Source organism: Alligator mississippiensis, chromosome 1 (assembly GCF_030867095.1).
Source record: "Alligator mississippiensis isolate rAllMis1 chromosome 1, rAllMis1, whole genome shotgun sequence".
Lineage (NCBI taxonomy): Eukaryota > Metazoa > Chordata > Crocodylia > Alligatoridae > Alligator > Alligator mississippiensis.
In genome coordinates this window covers 158673861-158690274 of record NC_081824.1, presented here as the reverse complement: position 1 = coordinate 158690274, position 16414 = coordinate 158673861, and positions in this window count along the sequence as shown.

Genomic DNA, 16414 nt, shown 5'->3' with positions numbered 1-16414 from the left:
CACTGTGAAGTGAGTAAAAAGATCTCATTAGTATGGTGAGGGGGAAGGCAGAGCTAAAGCCAAGTTGTTTAAAAGATTTGATGGAATAAAGGCTCAAGACGGGGGGTAAATGCATTAACTTCTATAGGCTGTGTTATAATCAGAGGTCAGACTACGTGATCAAATGGTCATCTAACCTTCAAATCAATAGATCTAGAGAATTAATGCATACATTTTAATGACTTAGAAGCCATCTAGACTGCAGTAGAGTAGATTATTTAAATTCACAATACAGGCAGGTTAGACTTTGTTGGAACCATAGAATAATGACTGCAGAAATAAAGTGAAAGTTTCCTCATTAATTTAGTGAAAACAGGGGTTGAGACACAGTAATTTGAAAATGTCTCATTCCTTTGGGCAGCTTCCATTAATATCCACATCATTACATATCTCCTTTCTGCCACTGGAATGCTAGATGAGTCACAAAATTCAGACAGCACAAATTGTGATAAAAGCAGTTTTAGTTCATTTAAAAACTTTGTCTTGAAAGCCTGGAGGAATACAGAATTTGCATGGGACTCAATGCACTCCATCAGCAGTAGCAAGGATAGAAATGTTAACAATGGGATCCCCAAACACTTTGGATTTCAGAAAAGTCACAAAACTCATGGAAAATCTAATGATCTTCCTTAAGATCCCTCCTCAAAACCCTCATTTGTCATGAGGTCTACTTTAATGTAGTCTAATTATTTCCTTGTGTTTCCCCATCAGTCCATTTTCCCTTGACCTGTACTTCAATTGAAAACTCACTGGTGCAAAGGTCATTTCTATTGTTCTGTGTTTATATAGCACCTAGGACAATAGGGTCCTACTCCATGGTAATACAACTGACAAGCTGCCTGTGCAGACTGAGTAACTTAAAAACATAATATGGGAATTATTAGCAGTTGCTTAACAAGAGTAACCATCAGAAAGAAAAGTTTCAAGTGGGATGGAATATAAGTCACTGAACTAAAGCTTTCTCTAATCAAATATTTTATGAACTTCCTTAAAAAGGGACCTACCATCCATGTTCCTTTAGACCAAGAAGGAAGGCAACCCATGGGCCTGTGGGTACCAAGGACCTTGTTACACATTAATTTTAAACAGCTCAGGAAGTTTTTAACCCCTGAATTGTCCACATAATAACACCTGAAACTACTTTTAAACACACTTTAGGTGGCTTAAAGTTGTGCCACTCTAGGGCAGTTTTCTCTCTGATCCATGTTACCCAGCACCTATTCCATTAACATGTGGCCACTCCCTACAGATGACCCACCCAAGTTGCAGTCCTCCACCATCCAGGATGCAGTGTCCTTTCCCCCACCCTCCTTTTCTGTGTGAACAAACTTTCCACCCCCTTAATTCTACTGCCCAGGGGTGGTTCTGGTACCATGCCAACTCTGTGTCCTGCCCCCAAGGGTGTGACCCCAGGGGTGCAATCCCATTCAAACAGCCTGCAGAACATATTCTAAGCTAGCCAGGTCACAGGGCATGGATGAGTCCAGGAATGGGGTCAAGGAGGGGTGGGCAGGGGGAACAATGTAAGGGACTGGATCAGGTCCCCATGAGCTAGGCCTTCCTTCCTGTTAGAGGGCAGGGGTAGTAGCTCCCCCAAAACTGCTGCTGTCACCTCCCAGCCAGCCTGGGAAGTATGATCAGCACCCCCTGTACCCCAATCCCAAATTATTAACACATGAGACCTTCTTTAACTTATTTCCTCTTTATTTCTTTTTAAGTCCTTTTTACTTTACTTTTTATTTTGTTCTTCAATGGCTGACTTGCTTCATTTCACCACCCTTCCCCAACCTCATTTCCTTTCCACATCTCATTTCATTACCCACCTCCATCCCATTAACTCTCCATCTCCCAGCTTCAACTTCCCACCTCCCCCCACAACCCATCTCTCTCCCCCCCCCTTCCCCCCCCCCCCCCCCAGAGCAGGGTTAGAAGCCTGTCTTGGCTCACCAGCCCTATAGTGGCAACTCACAGCTGTAGCTCCTAGACAGGCTGCTGCTTGCCAGCCCTCTAGTGGCAAGTCACAGCTGTGCAGATGGAGAACAGTCAGAAGGTTTTTAGCCTCAAGGTGTGACTGCTCCAAATTTGAGATAGCATTAACACCAATCAACTTTTGAGCAGATTAAAATGCAACATGTAACAAGGCCCCAATAGCACCTTTCCTATTTCCCCAGGCTATACATCCCGGAAGTCACACGATTGTTATGCATATTATCATGCAGTAAAGTCCTGCTGCCTCTCTCAAAGACCCCCATATGCAGCAGAACTTTCTTACCTCTGATGATTTCTTGTGCATCCATGTCCAGTGGACTTTGGAGGAAGTATTCTTTGCCCTTTTCAAGTTTTAATAGAGTTTGGTTATCAAGGCCTGGTCTGTCTAGGCAAGGTTATACTCAAAATTTTGAAGAGGCTTTACACACTCTCACTTTCTAAAAGCAGAATGTCATTGATACTTATGATTGAAAATATAGTCTGATTTCCAGTTGAAACTCTGGCAATCTGTACCCCCTCCCCCTCCCTGCAGAGCAGTTTGATATAGTGAATGCGAGTACTAGACTGGGACCCAGAAGACCTGAGTTATACTCCCAGCTCTGACACTGGTCCGTTGATGATCTTACTTCAGCACTCCCTCTCCCCAATTCCCCTACTTGTAAAATGAGGACAGTGTTACTAACCTCCTTTGTGATCTTTGAGATCACAAGACTGGTATATAAAAACTACAACATAGTACACTATATTATTGCTTTGAGACCAAGTAAAGGAATTTCAGTTTATTTTGCACCGAGTCTGCAAAGCAGGGCAATCCAGCAGTTCTACGATATGGACTATCACATCAGTCTTCAGGACAATCCCTGGTTTCACTTAACCGTTAAGTGAAAACAAGAAAAGTTGAAGTAGCTCATCATCTTGCAGGTTCCCAGGCTCCTGGAAACTCAAGTCCAAAATCTAGTTCTGACAGGATTTTTATCTTCCCTTGGAAGAGATCTATTGCTCTGAACAGATATTATCCCAGGCAATCCCTGACTGAAACTCAGTATTTGGACGTCCGTTGTTACCTTCCTTCTGTAGTGTTTCAGGATATAGATGTTTTGTTATACAGTATTGTAAAAAACGTGGTTTGGTATTAAAATGTTTCATACAATCCTCTGGAAAACATATTTAAAAGTCCACTTTATAGAACCTATTAGTCTGGATGTGGAGGGAAGGACAAGGATATTATGAGTCATATTCCTATTTAGGGTCAAAAGCATCTGGAGCACTTTAGTATTTTGTTCCTGTACGAATTCCACATTGTGGACAACATGTTACTTGTGAAGGAGCAATGACCACAGATACACAACCACTGCTGTGTATAAGGCAAATACACAACGGTCCCTACCAGACATTAGAGGGGCAGATTTTCTGCAGACAGCCAAACATTCAGTCAGGTATTTTGGAGTCTGCATTCCAGTCCATTACATTGTGGTTACAGTGAGAAAATGAATTATGAAAAATCTGCACCTCCTTCCTGCACAGATGTGCTCCTTGTGTGTCTGAGTCACAGCTGTGAACCTCAGTGACCAAAAAAAAATAAATAGTTTCATTAGAAGCCCTGCCGAGCCAATAACCGAACGGAAGGAACAATTGTTTAAGACCAAATCTTTGAATTTGTCTGCTTCAAATTAGGCAGTGAAATCCATAGCTGATAAATAAACAGCCTGATTTGCAGATGCACAAATCAGCTGCAAGTGTTCTGAAAAGCTGGACAACTTTTTTATTACCTAAATTTAAGCACCCAAGGAAACAAACATGGTTCTTAATCTCTAGTTCTATAAAAAAAATGGTGGCCTATTTGCCACCCACCTGACCATGTAATCATCTGCATCACAGCCTGTCAGTTTATTTATGAGAACAGAATGAGATACCATATTGAAAGCCTGCTTAAAGTCTAGGTAGATGACATCTACCTTGACTCCTGCATCTAAGCATTTTGTGACCTGGTCATAAAAAGAAACAAGGTTAGTTAGGCAGTGAATCCATGCTGATTTCCTTTCAGCATTATTGCCCCTGCTGGGCTCCCACAAATGTGATCCATAATGATTTTTTCCAGAGTTTTCCCAAGAATAGAAGTGAGACTAGCTTACCAGTGGAAACATGGAAGGCTAAGAGAAGAAGTCGGTTCATATGAGAGTTCTGACAGTGATGCATAACTATTTATTCAACAATGAATTTTCTTAACTTTTTTCATGATTCCAAATAATATGCTATTAAAACTGTGGCCTGTGAACAACTTGAGTGCACTAACTTATTTTTTTTATATGAAAAAAACACCTGCTAAAAGTCACATGGCATATTACTGTTTTCTATTGAAGAAATGTAATTTTTAATAAATCAGCCAACATGAAACTTTGCAGAATATTCCAGTGTCTTCCTAGTCATGAATCAGACCCCCAAATTACAGCCGAGAGGCGTGTATGCACAACACTTTAAAGCGGGCTAAATGCTTTTGCACCACTTTAATGGTATCAGCATTTGCACGTCTCGGTGGCGTATTGTGCATTCATTCCAGCTGCTGTAGGAAATTCAGTGGTATAATGTGCCTTAAATGACTTGGGGCACAGCAAACTAAAACACCTTCAAGGAGTTTTAGTTTCCTGCCCCTACAGCTGCAGAATGAAGCAGTGGGCTCCGTGCAGCTCCATGGCTCTGTAGGAAGCCCTGCAGGCAGCCTGGCAGCAGCCCAGGAAAGCAGGCTCTGCCGCGGAGGGGTGCAGCAGCCCCCCACTGTAGCAGTCCCCCCCACCTTCCCCACAGCCCAGGGACCACTCTACCCACTGGCAGTTTGCCCTCCCCTCCCCACCAGAGAGGCAGGTAAGTCAGTGGGGTGTGTGCACAGCGCGGGGGTTTAATCAGCCCTAAATTGAAACGGTGCTTTTAAAACCCACCAGTTAAATTTAGGGCTCGTTTCATCTACACATGCCCTACAATGCTGAACTAAGACCCTGAATTTAAAAAAAATCTGCTAACTTCCAGGAAGCTGGCTCTCTCAGGTTTGCTCCCTGCCATTTCAACACAACTCTATTTTTGTGAAAATTTTCACAAGAATTTGGTTCCAATGCAAACAAAAACACAGTTAAAACCAAAATTAAAACTAAATTAAGAATTCTCATCCTTTTGTCCGATTTATCAATAGCTTTCCCTGTGGAAAGCGCTGGTGCTTTATTAACACCATGAAAGAAGATGGCCTGTGTCAACTACTTGGCTTACTAGATCTTTTCCTCATCTGGTTCCTGCAAGAAGTGTTTTCCATTTGTGACTCCTGTTTAACTTTGGTTTGTGACACCAAGCTGATATTAGACACTAACTCACCATTCCAGAGACATACACAAGGAAGGCAAAATATCCAGTCATCTGCAGGCAGTTTGCCACCATCCATCAACAAGCTGATTTCAGAGATGATTGCTCTGACTTGGAACAGAAAGCAGATTTTAAACCACGTTACACATGGGATGCAAGAACTATCCATGAAACATTTTACAGCCCCAGATTGTAAATCATTACTCAGAATCCTTTTTATTTTGTAGAGGTATTAGTGGGGTGTGCATTTGACCACAGCCAGCCAGACTGTTTATCAGCTAAGATTATTTCCATCCATAGTAATCTATTTTACATACTGTCTGCATGTGACTGCCTACTGTTCCATGGGGAAGGACAAGGAAATGATACATATGTATATTTCAGTATCTGAGGAGGCACCACACAGTTGTGGAAAATACAGGAAAAATAAAGTCTGCTTTTAAACCAGTTCAATAAGAATTCTTAAATTCCAGTGGAGAGAGTTTTGTATTAAATAACCCCCTTCAGTCTTTGCTGCATGGAGCTAATGAATGGTACTTGAGAAACAAAATGGGAACAGGTAACAGTGACACTAACTAGCCTGTCCTCAGCATCCAAACTAAGAAAAAATAATGGAAATCTGATCACAACTGGTGAAAGGTTAATTTGTTTTTTTCAAAAAAGTATTAATAATCTAAAGGACTGATGTCAACATATGGGGTCGAATTCTATTTCCCTGTGAGCATGTAAATGGCAGCTTTCTAGTTATGTCAGGGTTGACTGTGCAGTTTTGGTAAGAGGTTAGACAAAGTATTTGTATAGGATGATTTGGATAGGGATGATCCAGCCTCAGTTGGACTAGACAACCTATGGAGGCCCCTTCCAGCCTTACTTCTCTATGAGTGCCTATACACATGCAGAGAGGCTGTTGCAATGTACTATAATCAGAGCATGTTGGAGCAGGCTCAATTAATCGAGTCTGCTGGAGCATGGTAATTGCTGTGTTCCAGCAGAGTCTAGCATCGCATGTATCAGTGTCCCCGTGATGAAAAATGGTGGCAGAGCTGCTATGGCGGGGACGCTGATACACATAACGCTCTGAGCACTTTAATTCACGCATCTTTTAGAGTTGCTCTAATTAAAGCAGCCCCCCGCCCCTCAAGCATGTGTATAAGCACCCTATGATTCTATGTGGCTTTGACCTTAAGCACAGGTAGAGATTCTATTGCCCCTGCACTGTGAATGTGTAAGTTTGCACAAGCAGACAGAGCATGTGCAATGGGCTACACACTGAGTGGACAGGTACGTATACGTATACACAAATGTCCAAAGCACAGAAACAAAGGCCTCCAGAAACAGATGACTGGTGAAGATGAAGCGGGGTGGGGTGGGGTGGGGTGGGGTGGGGGGAGGGAGGGAGGGAGCTTATGGATCCACTGTGTAGAGGCAGGGCCATGAAGGTCCATGTATACGGCTACAATATTTCCACTTAGTTGGATAAAGGGAAACAGAAGAGCTCAAAGAGAGGAGCTCTACTACACACACAAATAAATAAATGTAAATAAGTCAATATAATTAAAAAGGTGTAGGAAATCTACCTGGATAGAGATATTCTCATGACAGGGTGCTGTGACCAAGTGGAAGTGGCTGGTGGTAAGTCTAACAAACATTGCCTTGAGACGTTGAGAGAGGTGCCTCTTACTATGGCTTTATACACCGATGCTGCTTTCTTTGTGCTTTTAGGTACCAGGGGATAAATACGTCTTGCCACCAGTCCAAATAAGAACCATCTGAGCTATTCAGTTCTTCTGTCAGCACCATCTCCAAGACCCTAGCATGCCCTCCATCACACCAGCGCTCTTTGACCTGGGATATGACTAATCTCATACACAGAGTTTAGAGAAAATTGTGGGGGTGGTCTTGCCACTTCAAATTATTGATCTACCATCAGCCTACTTAAATGCATCTCTCATGCTTCTGGTGATTCATAGCACTAGCTAGTGCTTCACCAGATGTGAAAGTCAAACTCCACTGATGGACTGTTTTCTTCACAGGACAACTGAGGTCCAAGCTTCCCCACTCTGCCCTGGGAGCTTCAGGGTTCTATCTGAGCAAGGGTGACCAGACTCCCCTCTTACCACAGAGAATGGTTTCAGTGCCCATTCAATATTTAGTCTCCCTCTCCGCAGACCCTGTCAAAAGGATGCTCAACCCTGACAGCTATGATGACTTGTTTTGTGAAGTAGATACTTGTTCACTAACAACTGAACTGAGACTATCCAGCCATTTTACAGAGACCGCACCAAAACTTTGTGGTAGAGGGCAAGAGACAGATTCAAGCGAGGTACCTAGAGGTGAAGATCTCTAAGTTAATCCTATGAGCTATTTGATTCCTCTAGTTACTCTAGAAGCCATTCAATATTTTTATCTGTTACCAGGCAATTACCCAGATATTTCCTAGTTGTTTTAAAGCAAGCTTTTCATAATTTTTCAGACCCATCCTAATTCTTCTTCCACTGAAGTCAACAAGAATTTTATCATCCACTTCAGCAGAAACAAGGTTTAACCAGTGCTACAGACTTGTGAAAACCTGATGGTTTAAAGTCAGAGCAGAACATGGCAATGACCACCACATATTGATGTGTTAATAGCAACCACCACGATTGTGAATACTAAATACTTTTGCTTCCAGATTATTTCTGCCATCATCATCATTGTCATCATCAATCCTCCAATAACAGATGACATATTTAGCATCCTACCACTTCTCCTAGATACTGCTGAAGGACATAGAGAACTTGAAAGCAAACAGCTGATGAAAGATTCCTTGCATTCCAAAATGGTTATGTTTGTTCAAGAAGACAAAAGGTGGAAGATGATGATGCATGCCTCACGTAGCAGACAGCCTGTTTGTGTCAAATACGTTCTTCTTGGTTCTTCTTCAAGAACTATTCATCCCTGTGTAAAGATTGCCCACCACAACATGCTGCGAAGGTCATTAAGAATTGGTTTATCTACTGCCTACATGCTAGTCACACAGACTAAAGCTGATGAAGTGAATTGTGCAATGAGTTGATGTTTTGCGCCTGTGGGTTCACCGGAGTTGCAAACATAATGAAGGCTTGCCCTTTGCTCAGTGTTACCCACCCCACTTTTTGACTCTCACGTACTACACTTCACCATTGCATAGGTAGATCTGCCGCTTCATACAAAACCATCACATGACTAAGTAGTAGCTACACGTGGGAGCAGCATTGAGTTTACAGAGAGAATACAGAAAGGGAAGTTCTGACTGTCCAGTTACAGGATTCAATGTGTGCATTTATATTGCTTGTCCCCACGTTGCAGAAAAGAGAGGAGGATGTTCAGGTTTTCCCATGCTTCTGGGTTTGCTGGTTGCTACATGGGGCTAGGAAGGATTTTTTTTACCCCTCCTGTTGCAACAGGAGTGGTTTCAGAGGGTTGTTTTCCTCAGAAACTTTGGCTGTTGGCTGCAGCCAAGGCTAGGGCTCCTGCTGGGATTAAAACCCAGAGGTTCCTAGTCTTGCCTCAATGAAGTCAAGCCAGTTGCTACATCTGGGATCAGGAAGTAATCTGACACCACAGCTTGATTGGTATGGAGTGTAAGGGGTTTTTTTTTTTTGCCTTCCTTTGTAGTGGAGGCATAGCTTTCTTGGATCTCTTGAGTGCATTTTTACAACTGCTACAACAGCTGGACATTGACTGCCTTTGTTCCCCTGCTTTACCCACGGCAGGTTAGTGTACTTTTGGTGTCTGAGCAATATGCCTCCTGGTTGTGCAACAGGGTTGACTGAGAAGTTTTAGGATCATAACTTGTATGGAATGGGTAGGATAGGGATGATCTTGACTTCAGCAGGAGGTTGGACTAGGTGACTTCTAGAGGTCCCTTCCAGTCCTATTTTTCTGTGATCTCACAGCAGCACAAGTCCCTTGTCAGGGTCTGATTGAGCCTCAATGTATCCCCATCATTCAGACAACATTTTTCAGTGGTTCAATTGAAGCAATGAGAGGTTACATGACAGGATGACCACCCTGCTGCTGGTGATGTCATCTCCCAATATGTTCACCAGCCTAAAGATAATTTTAAAATCATCTGATCTCCATTATTTATAACATCATTTTAAAGGTTAAAATAGAAGTCAGACTCCAGCATCTGCAAATCAAAATCCAGCAGTTACTTTTGGCCCCCTCTGGTACATTGTTGGTAGCCTCGGGATAGAGGCCAAAGATTTGTGGGACAAAGAGACCCTGAGATTCCATCAAAAAAAATATTTCAGCCATGCCACAAAAGTACTTTTATAACAAAAGTTTTAAGGAAAGCCTCCACAATACAGTGATATCCTCCCTATTTAAACAGGGCACAGTTTGGTTAAAACCATTTTTACAAAAAGTGGAATGCTAGATAACTAAACTGCTTCCATTCCCAAGTCCACTGTACCATCCTGGCCTGCCTTATTCCAGAGTCATTTAAGAACCATTAAATATGTTAAACTTCTCATTTGCATTTCACTTAGTTCTATCTTTACTGTAATAACTTTAGCTTTTTCTAAAGGCCAAGTCCTGAGCAGTAACTCAGGATGGGTGGGCAAGCAGGACGTGAGTCCTGGGCACTGTCTGGGGTGGAACAGGGCAACAGAACAGAGTAGGGAGCACCTTCTGAACCCATCTCCTGCTCCCCCTCCTCCTGTAACCTTCTGACCTCAGCTCTGCCAGGAGACAGAGAAGCATTAAGTGAAGTGAGAAATGTAAAGTGCTCCATTTGGGGAGGAAAAATCCACAACAAACTTACAGGCTCAGTGGTGCTATGCTACTAAGGCTCAGGAGTGTACGTGAATGACTGGAGGCCATTATGGGAAATGCAATTTTGGAGCAGCGGTGACAATCACTGCAGCTGGGGGAGATGTCATCCCATTTTTTTGCCACCAAAACCAGGTATTTTTTTGGCTGCTTAACTTGAGCAACTGTGGCAAAAGTATGAGGAGACATCTCCCCTCTGCAGCAATTAAATCTAGCTCCTGCTACCACACTCTGCCAGAGCTTTTGGAACCAAAGTCCTGCACGAGATATATGGGGAAATGTGAAGGGGAACTGCATCTGATGCAGTCCTGACCAGTTATACCTCTGGTCCTGAGACACTTGCTAATACTAACAGGAGTAGCCCCACTGCAATCGATGAGACTTCACGGAAGTATGAGCTGCAATGGCAAGTGTTGGATAAATTTAAACCAAACAAAGGAAAAACATATTTTCAAGGAACCAGCCTGATAAATGTACTCCAAATGTGTTTATCCTTAAAATCAAATTAATTCAAAACACACATACAGTAAATTCTAATCCAATTGAAATAGGATGCTTTCCTTTAGCATGCCTTTTTATTAACTCTTGCTGGTTTCTGCACAAACAATCCTTGCAAAAAAAGTAAAGGCTCTACACACTCTATTAAAGAAAGGCAGTGAGTTAGCCACAACATTCATTCACTAGCTCCAATCCTGCAGAGGTGTCTTATCAAGTGTTCAATTAGTTCTTTTATTTAAAGGCTATAAACACAGCAATGATCACAGAACATTACACAATTTTTAAAAAGGAAACAAATTGAAGCAATATTCCTAAAACAGAGGTAAACAATCTTTTACATAAAAAAAAATACCTATTTTTTTATGATTTCTCAGAAAGAGAACCAAAAAAAATTGGCTAGAGCAATATCAATTTTATTTTTTTCTTCAGGGCAGGAAAAGTCACAGCACGTATATCAGCATAGAGCAGGGAATGAAAGAAGGAAGCAGAGGATCAGAAAGTAAACTTCCTTTTTTATATATTTCCAGGTTTGGAAGTCAGCCACATGAAGGAAAATTTAATATCTGCTGTTAAAGAAGAAAAGTGGAAACCAGAGGGTTATTTATATCATGACCTTGGTGAGCTAAATTTATGCCAATTAAAAAATAAAAGAAAAAAGCCACCAATTTTAGGACCAAATTCAGATCACTGATTTCAACAGCTGCTCAAAATCACTAAGAATTTGGTCCCCAGAATCTCAAGTTCAGCACTCCAAAACTGAGGCATTCCATCAGTGAATATATTGTCAAACCAAGGACGTATCTTCTTATATCTCAACTTTCTTATCTCTCAAGAGGGTTATGTGATTTAATAAATGAGTCTTAGTAAAACTTTCAAAATATTTGGATGAAAGATGCTATAGACAAGCAAACTGTTATAGCCAGTGGTGCTTCTCAAATCAACAACTAGCACTCAAGGAGTAAATTTTATTTTAAGTAAATACTGAAACAATGGAAGTCTGTATACAGCCCTTTAAAAGTCTGTCTGGACTGGAGCTTGTGGTCCTGCTTTAACTCAAGTTAATGGATTGCTAATTAAATCATGTTAGCTAACCTTACTATAAATGCTCTTTTATATATCCCACAAATATTTGTGCCCTTGGAAAAGCATTTGTGGTTTATTCTAAGATTCAGGCTATATTCGCAGCCAATAACAAGACAGATATTTGCCATATACTGTACTATGTTCCTGCAAACATATCACAAATAAGCAAGGTTTCCCTCCCTTCTTTACACATTAGAATGCATGTGAATTGTTGACTAGCCCAGGGTCTCCAGAAAGCAACTGAAGGTAAATTATAGTGTCCTTTATGGAAGAGACCTGTACAATTCAGTGGTGTTAATGACAGCATTTATATCAGGGGTTCTCAACCTTTTTTCATTAACGAGCACTGAGATGACTTAGCCTTTCTCATGGAGAATTAAAAGAAAATCAAATAAATATAATTGTCATCTCACCTCAATTATGCTTTTCAATGCAATTCTTGACATGACTGCGAGCACTTTTGAGCGCTGTTTTTGAACTGGTTGGAGAGCACTTTATACAATCATGAGAGCACTACAGTGCTCATGAGCACCAGGTTGAGAATTCCTAGTTTATATCATATCACAAAATACTTTATTCTTAAAGTCCTAGCTCCTGGAGCCCAGTGATTAGGGCTAGGTACAGACATTACAGTTATGTGCTTTAAGCGTACAGAAAGCACCTTACAGCCATAACAGAACAGATGTTCACAGGACATAGTGCTTTAAAAATGGCAGATACTGTTCTAAGTTAACCCTGGATGGATGTGTACTAAGCTAAAGTGCTTTCTGCTAGAGTGCTTCATCCAATGTCTGTGCCAGATCCCATTGAGGGGTAATTTAGAGCGTGATCACTGGCATCCCAAGCAGCATTGCACAGGGCTGCACTCTAGCTTTGGGCAGAGCCTGTTTGCTGTGTCCAAGCACGAGGTTGGCACCACTCTGTGGCTGTCACTGACCCAAGACCCACAGATCCCAGCCTGGTGGTTTTTGTCCCTGCAGCCACCTAGCCAGGTGGGGGGGAGGGACCAAGGGGCTGAGGGGGAAAGGGTCCAGGTTCTTACTCCCAACAGCCGCCCTGGCTAGGCTGTGGCGTGCAGCTACTTGGCTGGGGGAAGTATTACCATACTTCCAGGTTTTCCCCGAAAGTTCCTCTTTTTGGATCCTCTCATCTCTGTCCAGGCAGTTTTTTGAAATGTGAACCAATGTCTGGGATTTTGCTCTGCTCCCTCGTGGGAGCAGGGGGAGGGCAACTGGAGGCAAGGGCACTATGTGCACCTGTGCACACACACACATACATGGCCAGCATGCAGCCAGGCAGGGTGGTGGAAGCAGCCCTGGCAGCTGGATGCAGGTAAGTGCACCAGCCCAGCTCTTTCCTCCTACCTGCACCGGGGCTAGACTCACTCTGCTGCCTCCTGCACAAATCAGAGTCACATGCTCTGGGCGGGGGCAGCAGGGCTGGAGATAGCAAGGGTCTGCGGGTCAGGAGTGAGGGGCACCAGCATGGCCTGCAGGCGTGGAGAACTGTGGGTTAGGAATGGGGGCACCAGCAGAGCCAGGGGTTTGTGGGTCAGGAGCAGGGGCAGCAACAGGGCCAGGGGCTGCAGTTTGGGAGTAAGGGGAGTAAGGGGCATTGTCAGAGCCAGTGGGCTGTGGGTTGGGAGTGAGATGTCCCCCAGCTTTTTGGAGCTGGAAATATGGTAACCATATGTGGGAGGGAGGGGCTGCAGGCAAAGGCCTCTGGGGTCTGTGTTCCTATGCTGCCTGGTCGGAGCTGCTGCAGGGACACAGACCTCAAAGCCCTTCCTTTGCAGCAGCCCTGTCTAGACCATGCCATGCTGCAACTGGTGGGCTGCATCTGTCAAGAGCCTAGGGGAGTGGGGAAGGAAACCCTCCCCCCTCCCCCCTGAGACCCCAGCCAGCAAATCGGGCAGGGCTGGGGAGAAGGGCTGCTCTGGGAGCCTCCTGGAAGGCATGCAGGAGCTCCCCCAGTTACCAGTGTGGGCAGGCTTCAAGCCCCCTGAACAGCAAACCCTGTTTGGTTGGTTTCTGCTCTAATTTATCGTGCTTTAAGTAAAGCAAGATAAGTTAAAGTGCTTCCTCAAGGGGCTTTTTGAACATTTGTACTTAGCCTAGATCAGCTTCAGTTAAAATCAAGAGGTCAGTTTTTAGCTCTGGTAGCTACAATGAAAGCCTTAATGCATGTGACCTGACTGCATCCCAAATACTCAAAAACAGAACCCAAAGTGTCACACACATATGTCTCACAACTGTTATGCCAGGTTTAGGATTCCTTGGAGCCAGACTCATGATTTCTCATTGGTTGGGGTTGACTTTTTCAATCACCCTGCAGAATCTGTGGTCAAGTCTATTCTATCTTCTGCTAAGCCCAGGACTGCCAACAAGAAACAGGAGAGAGGAGGCCAATGGTATACTAAGATTTTTGCAAACTCAGAGGTAAGGAATGAGAGCTTATTGGAGAGCTGTCTAGGGAGTGGCAGACATGTTCAGTGTTAGGAAGAACAAGACTGCTCCTTATCTAGACCTAAATGTGTTCAGGAAACAGGCAATTTCACAGAGGTTCTTTTAAAATGTTTCTTAATTGGTTTGCCCAGGCTGGTAGCCAAGGTCCTTCTACCCCTTTTTGAATCCACCATTCTATTTATATACAACTCTCCTGAAAGAACATATTTGAGTTATACTTTTATACTTCCACGAATCCTCACAAATTTCTGCAGAGCAACAATCAACCCTGGATTTCATTAACCCACCTTTTCCCCCTAGAACATCATGCAGCAGCTTCTATGCCTATTCAGTGATACTGGTCAGCAGAGTAATTCCTCTGCTGTTCAAAGAGTTCGTCATCATGTAACTGTTTTGTGCTTTCTACAGTTAATTCCCCAACTCCTCTAAGCTTACATATCAATACATTATAGATTTTCAAGTGCTGGATAGACTTTGTAGCCACAGCAAAGCCTCATTCATCATCACTGCATGGTTAACACACTAGCTCTTGCACCAGGAGTTGTGAAGGAAGACAAGTTTTTTGTACATTGTGAGGATCATTGTGCAACATTTGCAGCACATAATATCTACTGAATGTAAGTCACTAGGAGCACAATCCATGTTTTATTATTTATTGGGTTTCTCTCTTAAAGAAATCTGACTTTTGAGTTGTCTTATTTTGGTTAGTTAGCTTAGCTGGGGGAGGAAGCGGGGAGAGGGGGTTAAGAGGCTTAGTCTGACCTCAGACTCAAAAACCAGTTGGAAGGATTTAATTTAAAACGTTATTTTTTTTAACAAAAAGGTGCCTGAGCACTAGTAAGCCTTGTCGACAGACACTTTAAATGAAAGTGCAGAGCAAATAATACCCAAGGGCTTGAGTTCCTGAATCTTCCTGTCAAGTGAACTCTTAGCCAGAGCTTCTCAGTACTGGCACATACTGTTCCTACTATACTCCCTATCTCAGTGCACAGACTGATCAAAGCATCTCAGCCCTTTCACTCATATAGGCAACTCTGGAATCCAACCCAGAGACAGCCTGCTGACCTATTCGGAAAATGCAGCACTAATATTCATCACTGCTGAGTACTCCACACATCTTTGTCCATCTGGGAGTCTTGTGATATGCTGAGCACACAGCTGAGTATCCAACAGCATTTGGGGGGAGAGAGTCACCACACTTTGGTTTTGAAAAAAATAGATCAGTTACTCATTTGTTTGAACACTCACTGTAACAAACATGTGACCTGACACAGGCCATGGCAATTGCCAGTTGGCTGTCACACATGTGGCATAAATAAGATTTAAATGTTTGTTGTAAAGCTACAGGCCTCTGAGGAGTTGGATCAAAAAGAACCACCATCTATAGTGCTGTTCATCCACAGGGCTCTGTCTCTATCCAGCAGAGGGCACTTGAACACACCAATCCCATTACAGACTACAGTTTAGCATTACTATTTTGAGCTGCATTTCATTGTTTTTCGCAGAGGCGAGTGCTCTCAGGATTATCTCATTAAGCACTCTGCTCCCTGCTTCTCTTGGTCTGTTGCAACAGAGGTATTGTGAAAGCTTTAGAAAAACTTGATTCTGCACTCCTCAGCCTCAGAACAGCAAGCAGGGATTTTATAGTTTTTAAACACAATCACGTACAAAACCATAAAGCATTTTTTTACCTTGTTCTCAGAAGGGGGGCCTTGCAACTAAAGCAGTGGATGTGGACCACAGAGATCTAGGATCTGTTACAAACTCTGCTACAAACTTCCATGCACAATACTGTGCAAGGGGTTATACTCGTTATGCCTTAGTTCACCTCTGTTTTTGGAGTTTTTTCTAACTAAACAACATTTTCTGATCCATGTGAATACAAAAGATGGCACAAATCAAGAAAATAGCCTTCCATTTGACCCAAGTAGCAGCCAAGTTAGACTTACCAGCCACACCTCCTTTTGTTTGCCTACCAAAGGGCAAAAGGTATTGTCAGGCTTGGGAACATGTAGAAGTGCTAAGTTCAGGTGGTGAGCAAAGGAGTTACGTGTGGAGAGAGGGGCGAGGGGAAGCAAGTCCAATCTTCAGGACACATGGAGGCAAGCTGCATGCCTGGGTAGAAGGCAAGGCCAAAGGGACCCTTCCTACTCATTCTGGCTCCCTAGTAGACCTCTTACCCTTCTTTGGGTCACGGT